The sequence below is a fragment of the Alnus glutinosa genome, chromosome 6, assembly GCF_958979055.1.
Source record: "Alnus glutinosa chromosome 6, dhAlnGlut1.1, whole genome shotgun sequence".
Taxonomy (NCBI): Eukaryota; Viridiplantae; Streptophyta; class Magnoliopsida; order Fagales; family Betulaceae; genus Alnus; species Alnus glutinosa.
In genome coordinates this window covers 11120289-11146710 of record NC_084891.1, presented here as the reverse complement: position 1 = coordinate 11146710, position 26422 = coordinate 11120289, and the positions used below count along the sequence as shown (strand labels likewise).

The 26422-nt window shown below is 40.2% G+C and overlaps 1 pseudogene; it reads right to left on the bottom strand.

The window, feature by feature from the left end:
- Positions 1-7314: 7314 nt before the first annotated feature.
- LOC133871520 (uncharacterized) lies at positions 7315-17462 on the bottom strand (annotated as a pseudogene).
- Between the last annotated feature and the right edge of the window lie 8960 nt (positions 17463-26422).

Genomic DNA, 26422 nt, shown 5'->3' with positions numbered 1-26422 from the left:
TAGTCACCTTCATCTGATACACTCTCCCTAAGCTTCAACACTTTTTCTTTTACTTAGTCCTTTGGCGACCATCTATTTTCGCAATGATTTGGTCACTGACTGTTTCTTTAGGGACAAGTTCAAGAATAGAGTTATAGCACAATAAGTAGTGGATCTTTTTATTTATCCATATTTATTGATTTTTTAATGCTTTTTTATCACTTGGTGTTGCAACCTAGAAAGAACGCCAGATTTTTAGGGTCTAGGTTCAATTAGTGAGTAGGTCAATTTGACCATCTTATCAAAAAAAAAATCTATCTCATAAGAATCTTCAAAAGTAAAAAATTAGAGAGGAAAAAAAAAATGTACCTTAGGGGAGCTTTGGATAGTGCAAAATTTTCATCGCATGAGAAAAGTAACTATCTAGCATTAGGATGCACATGACAACTTAGTAGATATCAGGTAGAAACTATCAATCATATATAAGCACATTTAATCAATGCATAATGAACCAAGAGATCAGCAAAAACACATGCAATATCTAAAAAGCTATCAAAATAAAAAAAAAAAAAAAATTTCTGCATCTTCTCCCCCAATTTTATTTATTTTTTTATTTTTTTATGTTGGAAAAAAAAAAAACAAAAACATGCTAGATGAAAATAAATGCACAAACACCTCCTAGCATGTGTGGTAAACTCAAAACTATCCTCAGGGAGAGAGGGTTTATAAATGCAAAGACAGAAAAGCAGTCGTACGACTTGCTTTTTCAATCAACCCCAAATAGTACATGCAGAAGATTTTCAAGACAACAAGATAAAATATGGGGGATAGAATACATGGTTCCTCAAACAGAATGCAAGGCATGAAAAATATATGACATAATAAACAACGCAATGCAAACATACTTGATATGCACTAGTATTTAGGAACCAAAATCCTAGGTATGGTGAGACTTCACCTCTACTAGGTGAGTCCACTCCCCCTCATAGGGTGAATGGTCTCATCATTCCTGACCCATACATGCTTCACTCGTGGCGATGGTTTGTGGGTCTTGTCCATGTTGTCCATTCTTCTTAGCATACCTTGCATCAGGCTTAGCAACCCTTCATAACCACGGTTGCTATTGGGCTTCTACTGCTTTCTCTTGCAGCGCCTTGATTTATTCTTCTTTGGTTCGCCACTCTGATTGGCAAGAACAAACTTCTGCTGTCGTTGCTGATGCCGTGGAGCCTAATGTGCTATCGGAGGTAAAGTCATGATGTAGCTCTTGTTGGTATCTGCCTCTGAACCTTCGACTTCTAAGCCTGCAGTTGTGGACATTTGGGTCGGATGTAACCAGTAATACAACAGTGATGACTGGTAGGTAGGCTTCTTTTGTTTGAATGCTTCTTGACAGTCTCTGTAGATTTTAGGTTAGCATTCTTACAAATAACATTGTGCTTACCTTTTATATGTCTCCTATGTGGATGGACATATTTGGATGAGGAAGGTTTTTCAACTTTATCTTTCCTCGGAGCATCCTGCTTAATCCAAGATCTGTGGGTTTTTAATAGAAAATAATTTGGTCTACTATGACCAACCTTCCCACAGTTATGACGAGTAGGGACAAACTTACCATGAGCTTGAGTACTTGTATCATTGGGTTTAGGCTTCACACCGTCAATTAAGCAAGAATTTTAAAAATTATCTAAAAAAGCTATATCTACGATCATAGGCTTAATAATAATAGAATCTAATTTAGAATTTGAAGCATGTGAAGTAGAAGCACTCAAATCATCAACAATTAAGTCAAGCTTGCTATAAATATCTGTACAAAGCATGCCTTTTAAATTATCACTAGAGAATTTTTTCAAGATATCTTCAGATTCTTTTAATTTATTCTCAAGTGTATCAATAGTGTTAAACAACAAAGTATTTTTAGATTTCAAAGAGTCAATCAAAGCATGTAATTCAAACAATTTAATGATTAAAGACTCTTTTTCTTGCTTAACCTTTTTGAGCTCTTTATTGGAATTTTTAGAAATTTAAACAGTTTAAGAAAATTCACAAGGGCCTCATTATCAGAATTCTCTTCAGATAACATAGAAGAATTCATGATAAAAGAAGTCAAAAATATGGATCACACTCAGGAGATTAGTCCAAGAAGAGTGTACTTACTCTGATACCAATTGATAATTAAAAGACTTCTAATTTACCGTGTGTGTGTGCACAATGTGTAACTAAATATTGTAAATGCAGAATTTAAAGAACACAGATATTTTGTTAACAAAGTGGAAATTCAATTAAGAGAAAAACCAGTTCGAGGCAGCCAAACCCAGGAAATTCACTATTAGAAGACAAAGCTAGTACATAGACAGTAACACTCACATACCCGATGCAGCAATCGTATTTAGCACTCTAACACATAACCCAACGTGAATGCCTCCCAACCAAGTCTCCTACTTGAAGGGGTCTTCTATGGATTCCTTTACCTTAGGGCTCCTCCCTAAGATAGACTTCAGTTATGAGCACATCAACAGCACCATGGCAATGACTTAAAAGTTAGAGGATCTTCACAATTTCTCCCTAAAATATACTCTCTAAGCTCTAAAGAATTCAATACCGAATTCTGTAACTAATACATGCCTAAAGGCCTCTATTTATAGGCTTTAGAAGACCTAAATCGACACTGTTTCAGATTTCTCTAGGCGGCGTTCGGACGCAAGCTAAGGCTGTCTGGACGGACAACTGGGCAACTGGCTTTCCATAACATGCTCAACGCAATACCATATCAGGGCCACATCTAGAAGGTGTTACCCTAGCGTCTAGACGGTTGCACTTCTGCTGCTCTTAAATACCATAATAAGGACTACGTTAGACGGTGTTGCCCTGACGTCCATATGGTTGCAATTCTTCTCAACATCTTGCCTTATCATGGATTGCGTCCGAACAGTGTTGCCTTGTCGTCCGAACAGATGCAGCTGTCTTCCTATATATGTGACTGAGAAGGAAATCCGGTTTCTTGTTGAACTCTGATGAGCATTCGGACGTGTTGCCATGACGTCCAGACGGATGCAACCTTGAACAGTTCAAATCTTCTAGACACTAATGGGCGTCCAGACGCATGACTGGGCCGTCTAGACAGAATCTTGGGATCCGACTTCTATGACTTGGAATCTGCACAGAATCTTCTTTTCAACATCTTGAACCACTTTTCTGAAATGAGGACTCTAAAATAAATGGCATCCCTGAATATGTAGTGACATTACATAATAGTGATTTTGTCAAACAGAATGCAGCCAATCACAAACTAACTGTTAAAAACTAAAAACCCAACATAAACTTAGATAAAATTCTAAGTCTAATATGTTATTTGAAACACGAACAAACCATTTAACAAACAGAGAATTAAAGTACTAAAACTCAAATTAACACACACACACACACACACACACACATATATATATATATGAATAATTGAATAGATATCCAATAAACACATAATCACAACTATGTTAATTAATCACAGCATAAAAAAGATACTACTCCCCTTATCAAAGACATCGATGACCAAAAAACAAATCTAACATTTCTCCCCCTTTTTGTCATGAAATGACAGAGGAAAGCAATATATTCCACTCAACCCATGCTTGTGTGTTGTGTGTGAAAACATTCTACTAATCAAGCTTAAGACCTTATTTGGTGAGGAGAAAAGCTTAGCAAGCAAAAGTTCATAAATCCTCATGAGGAAGGTTGACATGCACATCAAGTCAAAATTCAAACCTTATCATACTTGGGCCTAATCACCCTCATCCAATACACTCCCCTTGAGATATACCACAAACTTAAACATAGTCTTTAGTGACCGTCTATTTCCGCTACGATTTAGTCATTGACTATTTCTATTGGGACATGTTAAGCAATTATTAGACACTAAACTTTAGTTCATATATTTCTTTTTCAGAAAGTTGGTTTAAACATTGTTGCTTAAATCATATGGAAATAATGCATGAATTTTTAGGTCCTATGTTCAACTAGCGTGTTGTTCAATTTGACTGAAAAGCTAGTCGAGCTAACTCATATCGTTGCCTGAAAAAAAACTCACCGTTGTAGTCAATCTTTAACTCAAATGAAAGCTTTAAAGTGCACAAAAAATCAGCATACGAGAAGTGTACCACAAAAGCTTATGCTTAGGCAACGAAATTAGTGCATTAGAATAATATTCAACTCATCCATAATAAGCACATTCCAAGAGATAATTATGGGTTGAGTTTAAGGAATACGCATGAGAAATTAAAGAACTTTCAAGATGCATTAGCCAAAGCTAGGAAGGAGGAAACAACAAAACAATATTTTTTATTTTTGTTTTTCCATTTTTTTTATTTAAAGAAAATTGGAAATAAAACATAAAATTAATGCAATGCATATGCATATGCAAAACAGAAACTAAGTAAAGAAACAAAAAAAATAAAAATAAAAATGCAATGCAAAGAACACTACATGCTCTAGGATATGAATAAATATGCATGAACAATGATCCTAGATGTTGTGAGTTTTAAAGAGTACTCGCAAGCGCACAAATCGTTTACAATATAGTGTGAGCAAGTGCGAGGTCGAATCCACAAGGAAATGGTCAAAAATCAGTGTCTTGCTTAATCAACCTCATTCTAACCTAGTTCAAAGAGTTTGAGGGTTAAACATGCACCAAAAATGCTAAGTAAAGAGGAAGAAATGAAATATGTAAAAAGGGACTAAGGCTAAGGAATTCACCAAACCATCTCCAACAACTCACACTCTTGGTTTCCACTTGAACATCCAAAGCACATTAAGCTTAGGGTGTCATTCAAGTCTCTTAGCCATCAACCTTAGAACCATTAAATGAATCCAACTCAAAGATAAATCACAAAGAGTACCTATTTGAAATCAAATCATCCATTGTATCCATTCAAAGAATAAATCACAATGGATATCATCTTTCAAACCGATAAAACAATGTATCCATCGGTTGAAACACATTAAATGTCCTATTTCTACCACTAACCACATTCATTGTGAAAGATAAAGCATTTAAATGAATGGAACTTGAATAACATAATGATATAGCATTAAATGTGCAAGTAGGACTACAAGAGTCTGAGTGTCATCAATGGAGAGGTTTCATCATCAACCTTAGTTGAGAGTTCTAGCCTCCCATGACTAAGAACACCACAAAAACTTGAAGAACAAACATGAAAATTGAAGAAAAGCTTTACAAAGACAAATGTCTAAAGAAAAGAGCTACTGAAACAAACTACAAAATGCACGAAATTAAACCTATCTACTGCTCTGTGAACTCTCCCAACAAGGAGGCATGGCTATGGCTTTATAGAAGGAAATTAGGGTTAGAAACTCATGTAAAATGACTCCTCTAACCCCCTTTAGGGTTCCTCTCTTGCTAGAGACAACCAAGGTCACGAAACCAGCGTGTTCTGTTGCGAAAATCAGAGGGAGAACTGCTTTTTGTCATGGAGAAGCTCCTGATTGGGTGTTCTGGCGCGCTTCTGCAAAAGTAAGTTCTGGGAAATTTCGATCGATCGACTTTTAAGTTCGATCGATCGACTTTTCAGGACTTCTGAATTTTAAAGTATTTCCACATGAAATTTTGCCATTCCTTTGTTATTGACCTATAAAACACAAAAACACAAAAACTAACAAAAACATTAGAAAATAGCAAGGCTAAAGGTCTAACTAATGTAAATCAAGGGGTCCAAATATACAATATTTGGTACGCATCAAATACCCCCAAACATACATTTTGCTAGTCCCTTAGCAAAACAAAATGAAAAACAAAATCAAAGCATGAAACATAAATCCTCTTTCGTGGGACTCCCTAGTGGACGAGTGAAGTCTCGTGAGGGTTTGCCAGAAATGATACTCACAAACATTGAAATGCTGTATTATCAATTGAGCAAAAATCCGCATTAAAACACCTGGTTCACACATCATGAGTATGTTTAACAACATGAATATCACATCATCATGTTATCAAAAATCGATCGACCCATAGTTGAAAAATTGAGACAGCACATGTTCAAAAGTGTAAGGTGTTAATAACATAGAATCATGAGGATTCAATTTTTCTCAAAGCATGTGTATCCAAAAACTCACAGGAGTTCCATCAGATGAATATAACCAAGGCTTAAATGTGCAATTTCTTTTATTCATTATTTTTGTGTCGGCTGTGCAATCTTTGACTCCCTTAAGCTTTCTAATTGACCTATGTAACGAGTGTTGGGCCAGTGACTCCCTTCTAGGTGGTTTTAGGGCACTAGATGTAAAACATCCCTAGGGGCTTACTTACTCAAGTCAAAAAGTCTACGAAGTCAAACTAGCCAAACAAACAACCGATCCTGAAATTCTCATCTTTTTACGCGAACACCTAATGCTTAGTGAGGCAAGGGGCCCGGTTACTCAATAAGAACTCAAATTGGTGATATTATTCTAAGGCTTTTTTTTTTGTGTTTTTGATAATAAGCCAAGGTTTCATCAACAAGTCATCCTACAAGTCTCAAGACACACATTTTCAAATCAAATTTAATGCCTCACAGATCCTATGCTACCGTGCTTGTGATAACAGATTTAAACATGTCAAGTCTCTATAATCCAATAGATGAGTCAAAAGATTTCAGATTTTAATGACATGCAAAATTCAACATGTTAGACAAACCAATGATATGCAAACCATAGTAAAATGTAACCATGCTCAACTAACAATAAAAGTTTTTTTTTTTTTTTTTGGTGAATAAACACAAAATATCAACAAAAACAATAAATGATAACAGACAGACATGTCTATCCCACCCCCAAACTAAACCCTAATGACACACTGTCTCCAATGTGGCGAGAGATACAATACTGAAGTGGGTGATGCAAGCTGGGCACAATGCAAGAGAACATTCCCCCCAAACTTGAATGGTAGACATTGTCCTGAAAATCACAACTAAAATAACAAGAAATAAGATCAAATGATAAGGAAAAATAATGAGGGTTGCCTCCCACAAGCACTAAGTTTTCAGTCTTCAGCCAGACTTTCCGTCCTGATGACAATCATTCCGAGTAACTCGGATCCTCCAAAAGGGTTGTCTCAATCTCCGGGCTCGGTAACTCCAAAAATGGCTTTAGTTTGTGCCCGTTCACCTTGAAAGTACTGCCATTCTTTGGATTCTCAATCTCAATGGTCCCATAAGAAAATAATGAACGAACAATGAATGGGCCTGTCCATCGAGATCGGAGCTTCCCTGGAAACAGATGCAGACGTGAATTGTTTAGAAGGACTTTTTGACCTGGTTCAAAAGATCGTCTCAATATGTTCTGGTCATGAACCTTCTTCATCCGTGCTTTGTACAACCTAGCACAGTCATAAGCATCGTTCCTCAACTCTTCCAATTCATTGAGTTGAAGCTTCCTCAGTGAGCCAACCTTTGTGAGATCGAAATTCAACTGCTTAATGGCCCAGTAGGCTCTGTGCTCCAACTCCACTGGCAGATGACATGCTTTTCTGTATACAATACGGTAGGGTGACATGCCAATCGGGGTCTTGAAGGCTATCCGGTATGCCTATAATGCATCGTTCAAACGAAGAGACCAATCTTTCCTTGACGGGTTCACCGTCTTCTCCAAAATTCTCTTGATCTCTCTGTTTGAAACCTCCACTTGACCACTCGTCTGAGGGTGATAGGGAGTGGCAACCTTGTGCGTGATGCAATACTTCTTCATCAGCTACTCGAAGACCCGGTTGCACAAATGCTTTCCACCATCACTAATAATTGCTCGAGGAGTACCAAAACGAGCAAATATAGTGTCTTTTAAAAACTGAACCACAACTCTGTGGTCATTGGTCTTGCAGGCAACCGCCTCCACCCATTTGGACACGTAGTCCACTGCAACCATAATGTACAGATAGCCAAAGGAGAATGGGAAAGGTCCCATGAAATCGATGCCCCACACATCAAAGATCTCAACATTAAGAATGGGGTTGAGGGGCATCATATTTCGGCGTGAAATACTCCCTAACTTCTGACAACGCTCACATGAGACACAATAAGTGTGAGCGTCTTGGAAGATGGTCGACCAATAAAATTCGCACTGCAAAATCTTTGCAGCGGTCTTTTTTGCACTGAAGTGGCCTCCACAAGCATGATCGTGACAAAAGGAGATGACACTAGATTGGTCGGGCTCGGGGACACATCTCCTAATGATCTGATCGGGACAATACTTGAACAAATAAGGATCGTCCCAGAAAAGATTCTTCACCATGGCCATGAATTTGGACTTATCTTGCCGCCCCCAATGCAAAGGCATTTGACCGGTGACAATATAGTTTACTATGTCAGCAAACCACGGTGAGTGAGTATAAGCAATATGCATCAATTGCTCATCAGGGAAGGTCTCAGAGATGGGGGTGGCCTCCTCAGTAAAATCTACAGTAATCCTTGAGAGATGGTCGACCACCACATTTTTAGAACCCTTCTTGTCCCGAATCTCAATGTCGAACTCTTGTAAAAGCAAAATCCACCGAATGAGGCGAGACTTAGCATCCTTTTTGGAGAAAAGATACTTTAATGCCGCATGATCCGAGTAGATGATGACTTTCGATCCCAACAAGTAGGATCGAAACTTATCCAAAGCAAAAATGATTGCCAGCAGCTCCTTCTCAGTGGTCGAATAATTCAGCTAGGCGTCGTTCAGAGTCCAACTCGCGTAATAGATGACATGGGGGAGCTTATCAATGCGCTGCCCCAAAACAGCTCCAACCGCGTAGTCTGACGCATCACACATGATCTCAAAAGGTGTACCCCAACTGGGGGGCCGAATGATAGGTGTGGACGTCAAAATCTTCTTCAAGGCCCCAAATGCCTTCTTGCAGTCCTCAATAAATGGGGCCTCCTTAACCAACAACTTGCACAAGGGCCGGGCGATTTTGCTGAAGTCCTGGATGAATCGCCGATAGAATCCTGCATGGCCCAGAAAATAGCGAACCTCTATAACCGTTCGTGGAGGTGGAAGGTTGGATATCAGATCCACCTTTGCCTTGTCAACCTTTATCCCCCGATGAGAGATGACGTGCCCAAGTACGATCCCTTGTTTTACCATAAAATGGCACTTCTCCCAATTGAGCACTAGTTTCTTCTCTTTGCACCTCACTAAGACCAGAGTGAGGTGGTGCAAACACTCCTCAAAAGTTGAACTGAAGACCGAGAAGTCGTCCATGAATATCTCAAGAAAACGCTCCACCATGTCAAAAAAGATGCTGATCATACACTGCTGAAAGGTAGCAGGTGCATTGCATAACCCAAAAGGCATGCGTCGGAAGGCGAACGTCCCAAACGGACAATTGAAGGTCTTAATCTCTTGGTCTTCAGGGTCTATGGGGACCTGGTTATATCCGGAATAACCATCCAAAAATCAGTAATACTCGTGCCCAGCCAACCGCTCCACCATCTGATCAATGAACGGAAGAGGAAAGTGGTCTTTCTTGGTGGCGGTGTTCAGCTTGCGGTAGTCGATGCAGACTCTCCATCCAAACTGAACTCGGGTTGGTACCAACTCGCCCTCCTTGTTCTGCACAACTGTCACTCCAGCTTGCTTGGGCACGACATTAATAGGGCTCACCCATTTGCTGTTAGAAATTGGATAGATGATCCCTGCATCCAATAACTTAATTACTTCTCCCCTCACAACTTCTTGCATGGTTGGGTTGAGCCTTCTTTGTGGCTCCCTCGATGGTTTTGTACCTTCCTCTAGATGTATCTTGTGCATTACCACCGAAGGGCTGATTCCCTTAATGTCTTCTATGGTCCAGCCTATAGCTTCCTGATGCTTTCTCAAGACGTCTAACAACTGCTTTTCCTGAGCAGCATGAAGATCTGAAGCTATGATTACAGGCAAAGTCTCTGCTGGACCAAGGAACTTATACTTGAGATTGTCCGGTAGGGGCTTAAGTTCCTTTTTTGGAGGCTTAGGTACTGCTCCCTCCTCTTTCACATTGCTCTCTAGAGGAGCAAACTCCAAAATGGCATTGGCTTGCTCAAGTCATACATCCATGTCCAGATCCTCACCGAACTGAGCAAAGCATGCCTCCAGAGGGTCTTCAGTGCTTGATTCTTCAATAACTTCATCTATGATCTCCTCAATCAAGTAGGCACTTCCGATCTCATCGCATTCCCTCGGCTTCTTGCTGATGTCAAATATGTTCAGCTCCACTGTCATATTGCCGAAGGAGATCTTCATTACCCCTGTCCTGCAGTTGATCAAGGCGTTAGCCATGGCTAAGAATGGTCGCCCTAGGATTACCAGTATCTGAACTCCAACGTTCTGCACCAGCTCAATATCTAGCACTATAAAATCTACTGGGAAATAAAACTTTTCCACCTTAATCAAAACATCCACCACTATTCCCCGTGGTATCTTATCTGACCGGTCAGCCAACTACAGTGTCATGGAGGTGGGCTTCAATTCTCCTAACCCTAATTGTAAGTAAACTGAATAGGGGAGGATATTGACACTGGCTCCAAGGTCAAGCAGAGCCTTCTCAATGTGGCTGACTCCTATCGTGCAAGAGATAGTAGGACATCCAGGGTCCTTGTACTTGATAGGCAGCCTACATTGGAGGATTAAGCTGATTTGCTTGGTCAAACAAACTTTTTTCGGGACATTGGTTTTTCGCTTGACGGTGATCAAGTCCTTTAAGAACATAGCGTAAGACGGCACTTGCCGGATGGCATCCAAGAACGGGATGTTGATCTGCACTTGTTTGAACACCTCCAGAATGTCCTCGAACTTTCCTCCTTTCTTGGGCGCAAGAAGTCTGTCAGGGTAAGGCGCCTTAGGTATAAAAGACCTAGGAGGTATCTTAATAGTGGGAGTGGCGGTAGATGGCTCTGCATCTTTCTCCTCTGTGCTCCCACTTCCTTGTCCTTCTTATGCAGCAGGGTTCTCTTCAGGAAGAACCACTTGGTTATCCACTTGTCTCCCTGACCTAACTGTGACAACGGCTTGCACATGCTCCTGCCCATGCACTGCATTTGATGAACTTCCTTCATGGAACTACAACTTTGGATTCGGCATAGGCTGACTAGGGAGCTTTCCCTTCTCTCTCTCCCCTAGGTGACTAGCAATTTGCCCAATCTAGGTCTCCATCTTGGCAATAGCTTGAATGTTCACCATGGTAGCATTCTTCACATCATTGATAGATTGCCCTATAAGCTATATGAAGGCCTTGAGAGTGTCTTCCAGAGTGGATTGTGAAGAAGAGGCAGGGGCTTGAGTAGGGGCTTGGTATGATGGTGCTGGCTGGGTAGGACGACTTTGTTGGTGAACCGGCTGATGAAATCCAGGGGGGGTATTGAGTGTGGGATTGGTGAGGAACTCCCCCTTGAGTCATAGGCTGGTTCTGCTTCCATGAGAAATTAGGGTGGTTTCGCCACCCTGGATTGTAGGTCTCGGAAAAGGGTCTATTGGCTTACTTCCTATAGTCGTTGAAAGCATTCACTTGCTCCATCGGTGACTCGACAAAATCTGGCAAGGATGGGCAAGTCTGTGCTAAGTGCATGGGACTAGCACAGATGGAACAAAAATCAACATGGAATGGGTTCGCAGCATTGATGGACTTGCTCACGACGAGAGCTTCGACCTTCTTTGTGAGGGCATCTATCTTCATCTTTAACTCAACATCTTCTTTCACCTCATAGATGCCTCCCTTCTTCTGAATGCGAGCAGCTTTATCTCGACAGCTTGAAAAATCCTACTGTTGGGAATTGTCGGATAACTGATCTAAGGTCCTATACGCCTTCTGTCCCGTCAAACTCAGAAATTCGCCTCCGTTCATCGACTCGATCATGCTACGGTTGGATTGAGTTAATCCTTGATAGAAATATTGCACGAGTCTCCACTTCTCGTATACATATGGAGGGCACTTAATCAACATATCTTGAAATCTCTCCCAACTCTAAGAAAATTTCTCATCTTCTTCTTGAGTAAATGAGCTTATTTGCTTCCTACACTCATTGACTTTGGACATGGGGAAGAATTTGTTGTAGAACTTGTTTAGCAAGTTCTCCCAAGAAGTGATGGAACTAGGCATGTTTGAATCCAACCATGCCTTCGCTCTATCATGGAGTGAGAAAGGAAATAGACTAAGATGCACAGACTCTTCAGAAAATTTTTGAAATTTGAAGGTGGCACAGATGTCTTTGAATTTCTTCACATGGCTATAAGGATTTTCGAGGTCCAAGCCATGGAATACGGGTAGGAGTTGGATGACATGGGGCTTAAGGTCAAAGTGAGTGGCATTGGTTGGGGGGTAACACTATATATGAAGGAGAATTTGTTGAAACGGGTGCAAACAAATCCCTAAGTGTCCTAGTATGATCAACGTTTTCTCCCCGATTCCACCCATTCTCACCCGCATGCATGTTATCTCCCATCTCGACAGAATTTCTAAGCCTTCTCCTAAAAGTTTTTTCAATCTCGGGATCTAAAGATGTCAAGTCTAGATTCAAAGATCTCCTACCAAGCATCTACCAACGTACAAACAATTATTTAACCAAAAAGACAAACAAAATAAATAAAGAGAAGAAATTGCAAATGGGGGACAAAATTCTCCAAGGTACAATCTAGGTTAGTTCCTAGGTAGGTGAGGGGGGTCACACTGGACAGACTTAAATCTCAAGACCTTTCCTTGCCAGAATTCACCTTGTCATTGCCCTTAGATAGCTAAGTAGACCCACACTAGCAAAAAAATTTCTTTTTACTTTTTTTTTTTAAGATTACAAGAAAAATAGCACAAACAAATTAAGAAAAATAAAGACTAACACAAATGCATATAATGACACAAAGGTAGCAACAAGGGCAAAAATTAAAACTTACAAGATTGGACCAAAAAATGTTTTGGCAAAAATTTCTGCTACTGAACCTATCCACGAGCTGCCTCCTGTGTTGAAATCGATCGATCGGATGTTCTAGTTGATCGATAGAATCCTTGGTCGATCGATCGAATCTTTGAAACTTTGCAGGACCAGGAACAGAAACAGAACAAAAATTCTCTTTTCCCTTTTTTTTTTTTTTGCACAAATCAAAAACTAATAAACAGTAATATGAAGCATAAAACTACACAAAATTTTTAATTAAACTAAAATAAACTAAAAGATATCAGACAAACAGGAAAATGATGTAAAACAGAAACAAAATATGAGCAAAATAGACTAGAGAAAAGAAATACTTACCTGATTTCGAGCTGCTGCTGTCTGCAGAATGTTCGCTCAATCGAAGTTGTGTTCGATTGATCGACTTTTTGTCAGGCGAATGTTCTCTCGATCGATCGAATGTCAATCGATCGAAATATGACTCGATCGATCGACTTTTCAAGGCACTCAGTAAGTTGCAGCAGCTGCAGAAACAAAATAGAAACATAGAACACAGAACAAAGCTAAACAACAGAAAAATGAAACAAAAATCTATCTAACTAGTAGAAAAACAAAATCAATCAAACAAAAACCAATTTTTGAACCGATTTCCCAGGCAACGGCGCCAAAAACTTGTTGTGCAAATTATAATACTCACAAGTGAATGAATCGTTTGCAATATAGCGTTTTGCAAGTGCGAGGTCGATCCCACAGGGAATTGTGTTGCGAAAATTAATCTCTATTCAAACTAATCCTATTTTAACCTAGTTCCAAAATTTAGGGGTTTTTGATAAAAGAAAACAAAAACAAAACAAATGAAAATAAAGGGGTCTAAGGTTTTGGAATCCACACCCACCAAATCATAGCAACCTATTCTCATGCTCATCACACATATTTGAAGTTTTCACATGCAAATCTTAGGTATGCTCTACTTTGCTTTAAAAATTGTTTAAATCATTCAATGAATCCATTCTTGCACAAATCACAAAAGATATCTAGTTTTGACTAAATCATCAAATGTATCCATGAAATGAAACACATCGAATATCCAACATTTTGATAAATGAAAACCCAAGCCATCAATTTAATGAAACTATTTCAAATCATCACTTGTATCCGGAAAACACAAGAGATATCCAAAAATCATCTCAAAAATCGAAGTAGAACAATGAGAAATCAAAACCCATAAACTCAAATAGCATAAACAAGCATGGAAACTCAGTTTCTCTTTAATGGTGAGGTTTCATCCTCAAGCCTAGATGAAATATTAGCTACACATAACTAAAGAAAGCATAAATAAATAACAAGAATTCATTAAAATCAAAGAAAACTTACAAAGAATTGAAGTTCTAGGTCAAAATCAACACAAAAGATCTAAACTACAGTGAGAACGGCGCCTAGGGCTCTCCCAAGCGTCTTCTCTTGTTCAAAAATGAGAAAATAATGGTATTTATAGAGTTAGCTAGGGTTTCTGAAATTTCAGCTCCGCATTAATTCAATCGATCAATCGATTTTATAATCGATCGATAGACTTGGGGCAATTTTTGATCGATCGACTTGAGATTCGATCGATCGACTTCCCAGTAATTCTGAATTTCCAGCTTTTATGTATTTTCACTTGAAAATTACCATTTTTCTCTTAATGTCCTGCAAAAACGCAAAAACACCAAAACTAACCAAAACATTAGAAAATAACAAAGCTAAAGGTTTAACTAATGTAAATCAAAGGGTCCGAATATACACTTTTTGGCACTCATCACTAGACATGCCATGTGACCACCTAACTCATGGTGAGACCACTACCACTCCCCCTCAAAGGGTGAACGGTATTAACCTTCCTAACCCATGCCTTCTTACCACGAGGTGTAGTTTTGTGACTCTTGTCCAACTCTTTTAACCTAGTCAAAACCACCATCATTATGTTGTATAACACCAAGTAACTATTCCTAAAATGGGAATTCTTACTCTTATGCTCACGAAGTCACTTGGATTCAACTTAAAATAGCTAGGTTGGATATGACCAACTTTGCCACCATAATGGCAAGTAGGAACAAACTTTGGAGAAGCTTGCCTCCTATGCGAAGGGACAAACCTGGACACCCAAGACTCTACAACATGTTTTTCTTGGAGCATCCTTCTTATTCTAAGGTCTTTGGGATTTCAATTGATAGCAATTTAGTCTAATGTGACCAACAATCCCACAATGATTACATATAGGAACAAACTTAGCTTGAGTTTGATTTTCTAAATGAGCCTTGGGTTTGGGCTTCACACAATTATTCACGCAAAAAAATTTGCCCTTATCCAAGCATATTATATTGGCCTTAACTTCTTCAACTTTTACAAGCTTAACAAACAAAGTCTTTCTTTTAGAATTAGAAGCATGCGGCGTAGAGGTATCCTAGTTATCAACAATCATACTAGGCTTGTTATAAACATTATTTTGAACACGAAACAAGTTTTTCAGATTATCACTAGAGAGCCTATGTGAGAGTTCCTTAGAGTCTTTCAAGTCATTCTCAAGTGATTTATTATTTTCAACAAGCACAATATTTTCAAATTTCAAATAGACAACTAAGGCATGTGATTCAAACAATTAAGCAACCAATGACTCTTTTTCATGCTCAACATCATTAAGCTTTCTACAGAAAATTTTTTATTGATTTTCATCAATTTTATACATTCCTTATATAGCTTGTTATAGGCCGTTTGAAGGTCATAATCAAGGTTGATGGTTAAATAATAACCAAAACTCTAATAGAGACTTAACATTAACACCTCAGGTCTAAAACTCTTTTTTACCACACTGAATTCTAGAGTAAAATCTTTAATAAATTCATGTCCGGAAGTCCATTTAAATAGACTTGTAAAGAAAACCTAGTTCTAGTTGGAATATGATTAGAGCAAAATTCGGCCAAATTTTTGAACACTTGGTAGTGTGGGGAAATTTTGGAATTGTAAAAGTCCGAATTTGGGAAATCATATTTTAGAGAGATTTGTACTTTTTTTAGATAACTTTCCATTGCTGCTAATTTCACCGCCATAAGATAGTTGAACCAAAAGTTATGGCTAAAACATTGAGACATGATCAATCTAGAATTGACAAATCAGTTTTTAACTTTGCTTAATGAAATTCCGGTTTGCTCATTTGCTTGATTGATGAAACTTAACGACGTCATATATGTCTTCTATTCCTTAATTGATTAGGCTTAACCACATCCTATAGGTCTTCCAATTTGAGTTAGATTCTTGAATTTGAGTCCATCATTACGTCTTGGATAAACAGCTTCACTAACTTAACCATTATACTAAAACTTACAACCAAATAAGTTTTGACACCGAATTTGCCAAGACTAAAAACCTATTAGTAACCATACCTAGAATAGTAATCAGCAAACATCATGAAGTATTGATAACCACCTCATGCTTGGATACTCATAGGACCACATACATCAGTATGCACTAGCTCAAACAAATCTTCGGCTTTACACCCTTTCGCAGAAAAAGGTCTCATGATCATTTTACCCTCCAAACTTGATTCGCACAGTGGATAATCTTGAAAATCCAATGAGCTAAAAAATCAATCATTAACCAGTCTTTGAATCCTCTATGAGTTAATGTGACCAAGACGTAGATGCCGAAGGTATGCTTCATTAGTAGAAGGAATCTTTCTTTTTGATGCTAAAGCATTATGAGTTGGTTCTAAAACATAATGATAACAACATATAAATCATGAGTAATAATATACAAACCATCTATAATGATACCAGAACAGATAAATAAATTACTCTTCCTTATTATCACTGTATCCTTCAAAATAAAGGTGTAACCACACTTACCCAAAAAAGTCACAAAAAATCAAATTTTTATGTATATTGGGTACATATAGACAGTTGGTTAATATTAAAACTCTTTACTTAAAATAAAGTTCAACAACTCCAATGGAGTGGACCGAAACCATCTTCCCATCTCCAAGCATCAAGTGCACCTCCCCTTTATTCAGTTGCCTAGTTACTTGGAACCCTTACAACGAATTGCAGACATAATTAGTTGATCCTGAATCCACACACTAGTAATTAGTGGGACTCGCGACTAAAAATGTTTCAACTAATAAAGAAGATATCTCACCTTGACCTATGAATGCAAGAAACTTAGTGCAGTTTTTCTTCTAGTGCACTCGCTTATCACAGTGGTAATGATTACCAACTCTTTTTCCCTTTGTCCAATTTTCAACTTTATTAAACCTCTTAACAAAGACTTTGCCAACTTGTTTAACCTGCTTCTTCTTCTTCTTCTTCTTCTTCTTTCCTTTTGGCTTGGAAGTGGAATCTTGTGCCATGTTAACAGATACCTTGGCCTTCAAGATGTTGTTTGCTAATTCATCAGTCGGACAATGGTGTTCATTGTCATATTCTATCTAAACTGATTGAAGGAGATACGCAGGGATTGGAGTATTATTTCCACATGTGATTCACCATTAATCTCAGTACCCAGAACTTCCAGTGAATTGAGCATAGCTATCATAGATAGACAATGCTTGCTTACAAGGGTACCTTCAACCATCTCTAAGTTTAACCAAGATCTCATCATCCTTTATTTAGCAATATGATTTTGGTCTTCAAACATTTCCTTCGAGATGATCATCACGCCATTGGCATGATCAATATCTTGAAGTTGATGCTGTAGTACATTGGACACAGAGGCCAAAACAAAACATTTTGCCATTTCATCTGACTTTTTCCAATGTTCAATTGATGTCTAACAACATTAGATGCATTAATAGCTAGATCAATGGGACTAGCTTTAGTTAGCACTTGTTTGTGCTCCTCAACGGTGAGCACAATGTCCAAATTATGTTTCCAATCTACATAATTGGGATCTGATAGCCTATTTTGATTCAAGATAGTTGAGAAATGGCTAAACGAAGACATTTTTATTCTGAATTATAAAAATTTAGCATATTGAAAATTGAAATTGACTTCTTAAATAAAAAGCAAGCGTGTGCACAAGTGTCAACAAAAATAAGCACAGCGGACAGTAAATGACACAGAGATTTTTGTTGACGAAGTGGAAACTCAATCAAGAGAAAAGCCACTCTGGGGCAGCCAAACCCAGGAATTCCACTATTCAGAAGACAAAGCTAGATACAAGATAATAACACTCACATATACCCGATGCAGTGGTCGTACCTTGCTCTCTGACATGTAACCCAACACAAACGCTTCCCAACCAGGTCTTCTACCTGAAGGGGTCTTCAATGGAATACTTTACCTTAAGGCCAACCCTTAAGATAGACTTTAGATGTAGCGCAGCAACAGCACACTTGTAATGGCTTCAGAGGAAAAATCACGTCTCTGAGCAATTGTGGAATTCAATACCGAATTCTTGCAGTTCTCAATGCCCAGGGGCCTCTATTTATAGGCTGGGGGCTCAAATGAGTGTCAGGAAAAATATAGCTGGGCGCCGTCCGGACGGTGGTCATGGCCGTCCGGACGGACAACTGTGCGAGAGGATTTTCCAAAAATTTCACTGAGAAATCTTTCTTGTTTAAGAGCCACGTCCGGACGGGATGGCACATCGTCCGGACAGTCGCACGTCTGCTGCAAGTAATTTCCTTATAAGGCTTCACACGTCTGGACCATGGGGGAGAGCGTCTGGACGGCTGAACTTCAACACGCAATTTCCATATCTGCTATGTGCGGATCCGGACCATGAGAGGCAGTCGTCCGGACGGTTGAAGTCGAATCGGCAATTTCCATATTAGTTGCACGGACGTCTGGACTGAGACTGACTGACGTCCGGACGGTGATATTTGAATTGCGATTCTTGCCTTAAGGAAATGCGCGTCCAGACGGGATACCACATCGCCCGGACGGTTGATCGATCTTTCCTTTATCGAAACTTGGAAAGAATCTGAGACTAGTCGAGTACCAAGTGGCGTCCGGACGTGCTACTGAGACGTCCGGACAGATGCAAGCTGGATAGAAACTTCTCGACACAGTGGAGGGTCCGGATGGAAATGCACGTTGTCCGGATGGATGATGCTTGGTCTAACTGGCGTCCGGACGGGTGGAACAGTGGTCAGATGGGCATCCGGACGGGATGGCCCGATCATCCGGACAGCTGACAGGGAACCGAAATCTTCAATCTTTCACGCAGTGCAAAGTCTTCTAAGAGTGCTCTGAATAGTGGAATCCCTGTTTACAGTATCTTTACACACACAAGTGATTTTGTCCAGAATGAGGCCAAAATACTAACAAACTCCCCCTTTGGCCATTCTGGGACAAAAATCACTTGACCGGTTTGGAAATACATTCCCGGTCCAAACAAAAATTACTCCCCCTTTTTGTCACAAAGGGACAAAGGGTAAAACAGCGTAATGAAAACCAACTATAATAAAAATTACTCCCCCTAGCGGTCTCAGAAGGACCCGGGAAACAGAGTAATATAAGTCAAAACAGTTTTACAGACATAAGTCAAAAGTCTTTAAACAAAAAGACAACAAAACAAAACAAGAGGGAATCAAACATCCTCAGGCAGGGGTATAGTCCTATCTGCATCATCCTCTTCATCACTGCTGCTAGGATGATGAAAATTCAGGCATTCCAGAAGGTCCAGCTGGTTTTGCTCTACACGCAGGTTGATGGAGTGTATCTCTTGCTGCATGGAGGACATAGTCACCTGTATAGTGCTTATCCCCCCCTGAATGGCAGCAAGGGCCTCCATGATTTGTGAATAGTTGACCTCCAGCTCAGATGGCGGGACAGTCCGGGAGGATGAAGCCATATCCGGAAAACCAACAGGCATGGTAGCAGCTATGGGCACCTCATCATTGGAGTCATCCCTCTGCAGCTGCGCATTAGACTTCATCAATGTCTGCTTGCTGATGGGCTGCTAGATCTTCATCTTCTGTTCGCCAGTAACATTGACTCCCGACTAAAGAATAATTTGAGTGAGCAGGCAGCGAAACGGGAGACCGGCGTTTCCCTCATCACGAGCCTCCAACATAACACCGAGAATATGCTTGCACAGGCAAGCGAAGGTGAACTGCATAGACAAACTGGGCCTGTTTCAGGATCAGATCACTGCGCCGAGCAACAGGCCAGATGTTCTGCTGAATGATCTTGGCCAGCATGCTGTGGGAGGGGGGTAAGGCACCAATCCTGATGGAGGTAGAACGCTCCTCGCCTTGGGGAATAGCATTGAAGAATTACCTGAGATCGTCCAGGGAAGGAGGAAGCACTACCTCATTGTATGGGCTGGCAGAAATCTCGAGTACTGGGACTCGGATGATGGGACTGATGACCTGAGGATCAACAGTGATGATATGACCTGCAATGGTGGACTGAAGCACCAATCCACGATCATCGTTCTGCACCACTTCCAGATTGGCGTAGAAGAGTTTTACCAGTCTAGTGTACACCACACATGCATAGCTATGTAGATATCCCCAATTGTATGTCTGGATAATGGCATGAATTATGTCCAGCAGTGGCACCATGATATCAGACCGGATGACGTTCCGCTCAGCAATGACTGTGCGGTCCATAGTCTTGGCCTGGAGTGTAGCCCTATCTTCCACAGTCCTCTGGCGGACCCTACGCTGTGGACTACCTGCAGACATGATTCTGCACAAGAAACCAACAAGATTTGCAGCAAAAATCCAAAATGATAGTCTTGTTAGGTCATGAAAAATATTGGACAGAATAACAGCAGTAAAAAGGACATTTGCTAAAATAAAAACAGAATTTATCACAATTTAGTCCTAAAAACATCATCACAAATAATCCCAATATGGCAGACATAACATAAATATTCCTAAAGAAACCAATATTCGAACAAAAATTGAAGAGAAAAGGTTAAAAAGGAATACCTGGAAAGTGATATAATGTGCAAAAGATGACAAGGAGCAACCAAAAAAAAAACAAAAGCTCACAAATTTTACTCACAAGCAGCCAAAAAGAGTCATTTAGCGGGGTATGAAGGATAGAGCGGCGATTCTGGGGTATATATAGCCTCTGTGGGGACCCCGTCCGAACGGTGCATTAACGTCGTCCGGACGCGCGCTACATTGGGAACAAGTAGACAGGTTGCTCGCGTTCGGACGGTTTTACTAACCGTCCGCCCAGTGGTTGCCGCGCGCGTCCGGACGCAAGCAGGTCCCGTCCGGACGATTGGGCTCCATTCTCGTTCGGACTCCAAGAGAGTACCGTCCGGACTGCTGATCCGTCCGGATACCAAGAGAGACCGTTCGGATGCTCCACATTGAAACATCAGAAAACTGAGGAAAATGCACAAAAATCAAATTTTTCCCAAGTCAGTTTCAAAACACGCATGTATAAACTACTGATAACACAATCAGAGAGCATCTCAAGACTAAACAGAGATATAAAAGAGAGTTGAGAAATCAATTAGCACAAATAAGTTCCTAAACATGCAAAATTCAACCAGCCAAATCAACTCATGCAATGCGTGTGTGTGTGAAGACAAAAACCCTCAAGGTAAGACTTTCAATGACATGACAAAGAGTAACCAGATTTCCTAGATAGGAGAGAAAATAAATGGAAGATAAGCCAAAAGTCAAACCTTATAACTTACTAGGGCCTAGCCACCCTCATCTGATACACTCCCCTTGAGATGCAGCACCTAAGTGATTTACTTGTACCATGAAGGACAACGTAAATGTTTTATTTGCACGTAGAGGGCAAGGCATAAAGCAAATGTAGCACCTAAGCAGTGAATATACACTTTAAAGCACAGAAGTCATATGATTAACTGCTTGTTTCTTACGGTGCTGCAAACTAAAGGGAATGCCAGAGTTTATAGGTGCTAGGTTCAACTAGCATGTGGTCAATTTGGTTATCTTATCAAAATCTTCTTCTCTTATCAGAATTTCTAGAAACAAAAAGTCAGAGAAGGAAAGATGTACCTTATAGGGGAGACGTGGATAGTGCACATTTTTCATCGCATGAGAAAAGAAGCTATCCAATTTTTTGCATATACAGGAAAACACTTGGCAAATTATAGTCAAAAACTCTCAATTATATCTAAGTAAAGTAAATTAATATCCAAAGAATTGAGATATCAGGAGAAAATACATGCAATTATCTGATAAGCCAAGAGAAAAAAATATCCCGCAAATTCTCCCCAATTTATTTTTTATTTTTTATTTATTTTAAAAAAATGCAATATGAAAAAAAAAAAAAAAAACATCATATGCAAGGCAAGATCAAACCTGATGATGTCAATACAAAAAAACAGTTGCTCGACTTGCTTTTTCTGTCTTCCCCAATAAACACCTGCAAAGGTCTCCAAACAAAATATAGGGGGCAAAAACAAAGTACCACTGGTTCCTAGATTGCAAATAAAATATAATAGCAAAATAAGCAATCAAACCTGATGCCATAGAATTAGGAACCAAATCCTAGGCATGAACACCCGAACCTGCTAGGTGCGTCTGTTCCCCCTCATGGGGTGACGGTCTTTCTTGATCCAAGCCTGCCTTCCTGTGGGTGGTTGTTGGTATGACGTCATCATCCACTCCATCATATTCTGCATCCAGATAGATGGCTCATTGTGGTGTTAATCTGCTTCCACCTTCTGTGGCCTTCTAAGGTGCTTGGCCGATGCAAATCGTTGCTGAGGCCACTGATACTGAGATGCCCGAACCCAAGGAGCATGAGACCAAGGTGCTTGATATTGATGAGCTTGATGCCTTGGTGCTTGTCTCCATGGTGCTTGATAAGGTGCCTGATACCATGGAGTCTGATGCTGGGCTGCAGGTCTAGTGCCTTGATGGGCTTGTCTGGGCACTTCTTTCTTGGCTTTGGCCTTTTGTGCTTTCAGAAGGGAGCACTGAGGACGAACATGCCCACTTAGACTGCAGTGATGGCAAATAGGAGGTCTTCTGTTGGAATGAGGCTCCTGAGTGCCTGGAACATCATCGTTGACTATGTCTTTCCCTTTATCTTCAATAGTGGGAGGAGGCTCTGAGACTGTAGGCTTCACAAACACAGTCTTTCAGGAAGAAGGAGCATCAGAAGAGGAAGCTACATACCTGAGACCAGTCTTGTCAGTTGGGCTCTTCTGGATAGACAGCATACGAGTAAGCTTTTCATCAGTGACTCTCTCTCTAGTTGGAGCTGTGTCTCTAGTAGCTTTTCCTCGACCTCTTGTATTCTAAGCAGTAATGAACTCTTTTCAGTTTGCAGGGTGTTCAGATCATAGAGGTGTTACTTACGACCATCTCTCAGCTTCTCATACTCTAAATAGAGTGTCTTGTATGCTTCCTTGAGCTCGACCTCATTATCACTATGCTCTGAGTAATACGAGTCTTCTTCTTCAACATGTGGGGCTACAAAGGCTAGAAATTTTTCAGACTCTAGAGCGTCTTCTTCTAACTCGTCACTGAGAGTCACGTTGTATGCCTTCCCCTTGCCCTTTTTTAAGGTTCCCACAATCAGCCCGGATATGCCCAAAGCCCGAGCATTCAAAACATCGGGGTCCTCTAGGGTCTTTCTTCTTTTCTTCCTCAGGTTCAGCTTCTCTGGGAGGTTTCTTTACTCTTTCAAAAAACTTCTTCTTGAACCGATCATCTTTCATTAGTCTTCTGAAATTCTTGGCTAACATAGCCACAGCTTTTTCTTCATCCTCAGAGTCATCTTCAGATGAGGCTTCTACCTTCTTTTTGGAAGCCTTTAGAGCAATGGTCTTCAACTTCTTGACCGGGGGTAGAGACAGCTCATATGTTTGAAGAGATCCTACCAGCTCTTCAATCTTCATTTCCTCAAGATCCTTGCTTTCCTCAATGGTGGTCACCTTGATCCTGAAACGCTCAGGCAAAGATCTTAGAATCTTTCGGATTAGTTTTACATCTGAGATAGGTTTCCCAAGACTTACCATGGAGTTCCTCAGGTCACTCATCATGGAGTAAAACTCTCCAAAAGTCTCTTCTTCCAACATCTTAATTTCTTCAAATCTCGAAATCAACATTTGAAATTTGACAGATTTAACAAGTTTCGTGCCTTCATATGTTGTTTCCAAGATTTGCCATGCTTCTTGGGCTGATTCACAATTTGAAATTTTTGCGAATTCAGATGGAGAAAGTGCTTGGCATAGAGCATGGAGGGCTTTATCATTTGAAAGGCGTGTGTTCTTCTGAGGGACTAGTTCAGGTGTTGCATCCTCTGGTTTAGTCCAACCAGTTTCAACAATACCCCAACAGTCAATAGATTTCAAAAAGAAACGCATACGTGCCTTCTAATAGCCATAGTTCATACCATCAAAGGTAGGAACAGAATTAAGAGTTTGAGACATAATATAGAAGTAAAAAAAAATAACACTCAAGAATTAAATCTACACATAGTGTACCGAGCTCTGATACCAATTGAAAATTGAAATTGACTTCTTAAATAAAAAGAAAGTGTATGCACAAGTGTCAACAAAAATAAGCACAGCAGAAAGTAAATGACATAGAGATTTTTGTTCACGAAGTGGAAACTCAAACAAGAGAAAAACCACTCCGAGGCAGCCAAACCCAGGAATTCCACTATTCAGAAGACAAAGCTAGATATAAGATAGTAACACTCACATATACCCGATGCAGTGGTCGTACCTTGCTCTCTAATGTGTAACCCAACACGAACGCTTCCCAACCAGGTCTCCTACCTGAAAGGGTCTTCAATGGAATCCTTTACCTTAGGGCCAACCCCTAAGATAGACTTCAGATGTAGCACAACAACAGCACACTTGTAATGGCTTTAGAGGAAAAATCACGTCTCTGAGCAGTTGTGGAATTCGATACCGAGTTCTTGCAGTTCTCAATGCCCAGGGGCCTCTATTTATAGGCTGGGGGCTCAAATGAGCGTCAGGAAAAATATAGCTGGACGCCATCCAGATGAAGGTCATGGCGGTCCGGACGGACAACTGTGAGACAGGATTTTCCAAAAATTTTGCTGAGCAATCTTTCCTGTTTAAGAGCCACGTCCGGACAGGATGGCACATCGTCCGGACGGTCGCACGTCCACTGCAAGTAATTTCCTTATAAGGCTTCGCGCCTCTGGACCATGGGGGATGAGCGTCCGGACGACTGAACTTCAACATGCAATTTCCATATCTACTATGCGCGCGTCCGGACCATGAGAGGCAGTCGTCCGGATGGTTGAAGTCGAATCGGCAATTTCCATATTAGTTGCACGCGCGTCCGGACCGAGGCTGACTGACGTCCGGACGATGATATTTGAATTGCGATTCTTGCCTTAAGGAGACGCGCGTCCGGATGGGATAACACATTGTCCAGACGGTTGATCGATCTTTCCTTTATCGAAACTTGGAAAGAATCTGAGACTGGTCGAGTACCGAGAGGCGTCCGGACGTGCTGCTGAGACGTCCAGACGGATGCAAGCTGGATAGAAACTTCTCGACACAGTGGAGGGTCCGGACGGAAATGCACGGCGTCCGGACGGATGATGCTTGGTCTGACTGGCGTCCGAACGGTATGGCACCTCGTCTAGACGGATGGAACAATGGTTAGATCGGCGTCCGGACGGGATGGCTAGATCGTCCGGACGGTTGACAGGGAACCGAAATCTTCGATCTTTCACGCAGTGCAAAGTCTTCTAAGAGTGCTCTGAATAGTGGAATCCCTGTTTACAGCAACTTTACACACACAAGTGATTTTTTCCAGAATGAGGCCAAAATACTAACACATATATTAGGCATATGAATTTAGCATTAAATATAATATACAAACCCAACTAAAAACACACAATATATACAAATGGAACGACAACCTAATGATGTAATTAAAAACACCCTCCGAAGGGAACAGAGCCCACGGCCATGGTGAGATGCTTTTAACTACCTTGATTAGGCGAGATTCTTTCTCATTATTAATGTTACAAAGATATTAGTAATTTTCCACTTTATCTTTAGTCTCTGATCTTTAAGATAATGTAGCTCCAAAAGGAGATTAATATTCTACATTAGCCAAGTGTGTACCATCAAGTAGATTTGATGTAATTGTCAAGTAACTCCACAGAAGTGTGGTCGCTCTAGATAGATAACCACATCTCCACTATCCCATACGAAAAATCTACTCTTGTAATACGTAAAGCAAAGAGACCATCCGAATGGAGCGGGGCCCGTGGCCAAGGCAATATGCCTTTACTTCATCATTACTGTAGACTTATGATGGAGACTACAAGATTCAAAACCTTGAACCTTTCTCCCACTTGATATTTTAAAAAACATATGGGTTTTAGAGAAATTGTAATCTCATTACAATTGAGACCTTGCCTTTTGTGTTTCTAAAAGAAAACACAGTTCCTAATAACATTAGGAACCTCTAACATTAATCTTACTTTATTTATATTAAAAGATAAACTCCCAATCCTCTTAATACCATTCAAATTTATCCATTAAAATCTGGTAATCTTTCGTACCAAATTCATAAAGAAACACATCATGATTATGGTTACTAAGAAAACACTCAATCCATGAATCAAATTCATGGTTAGTATGCC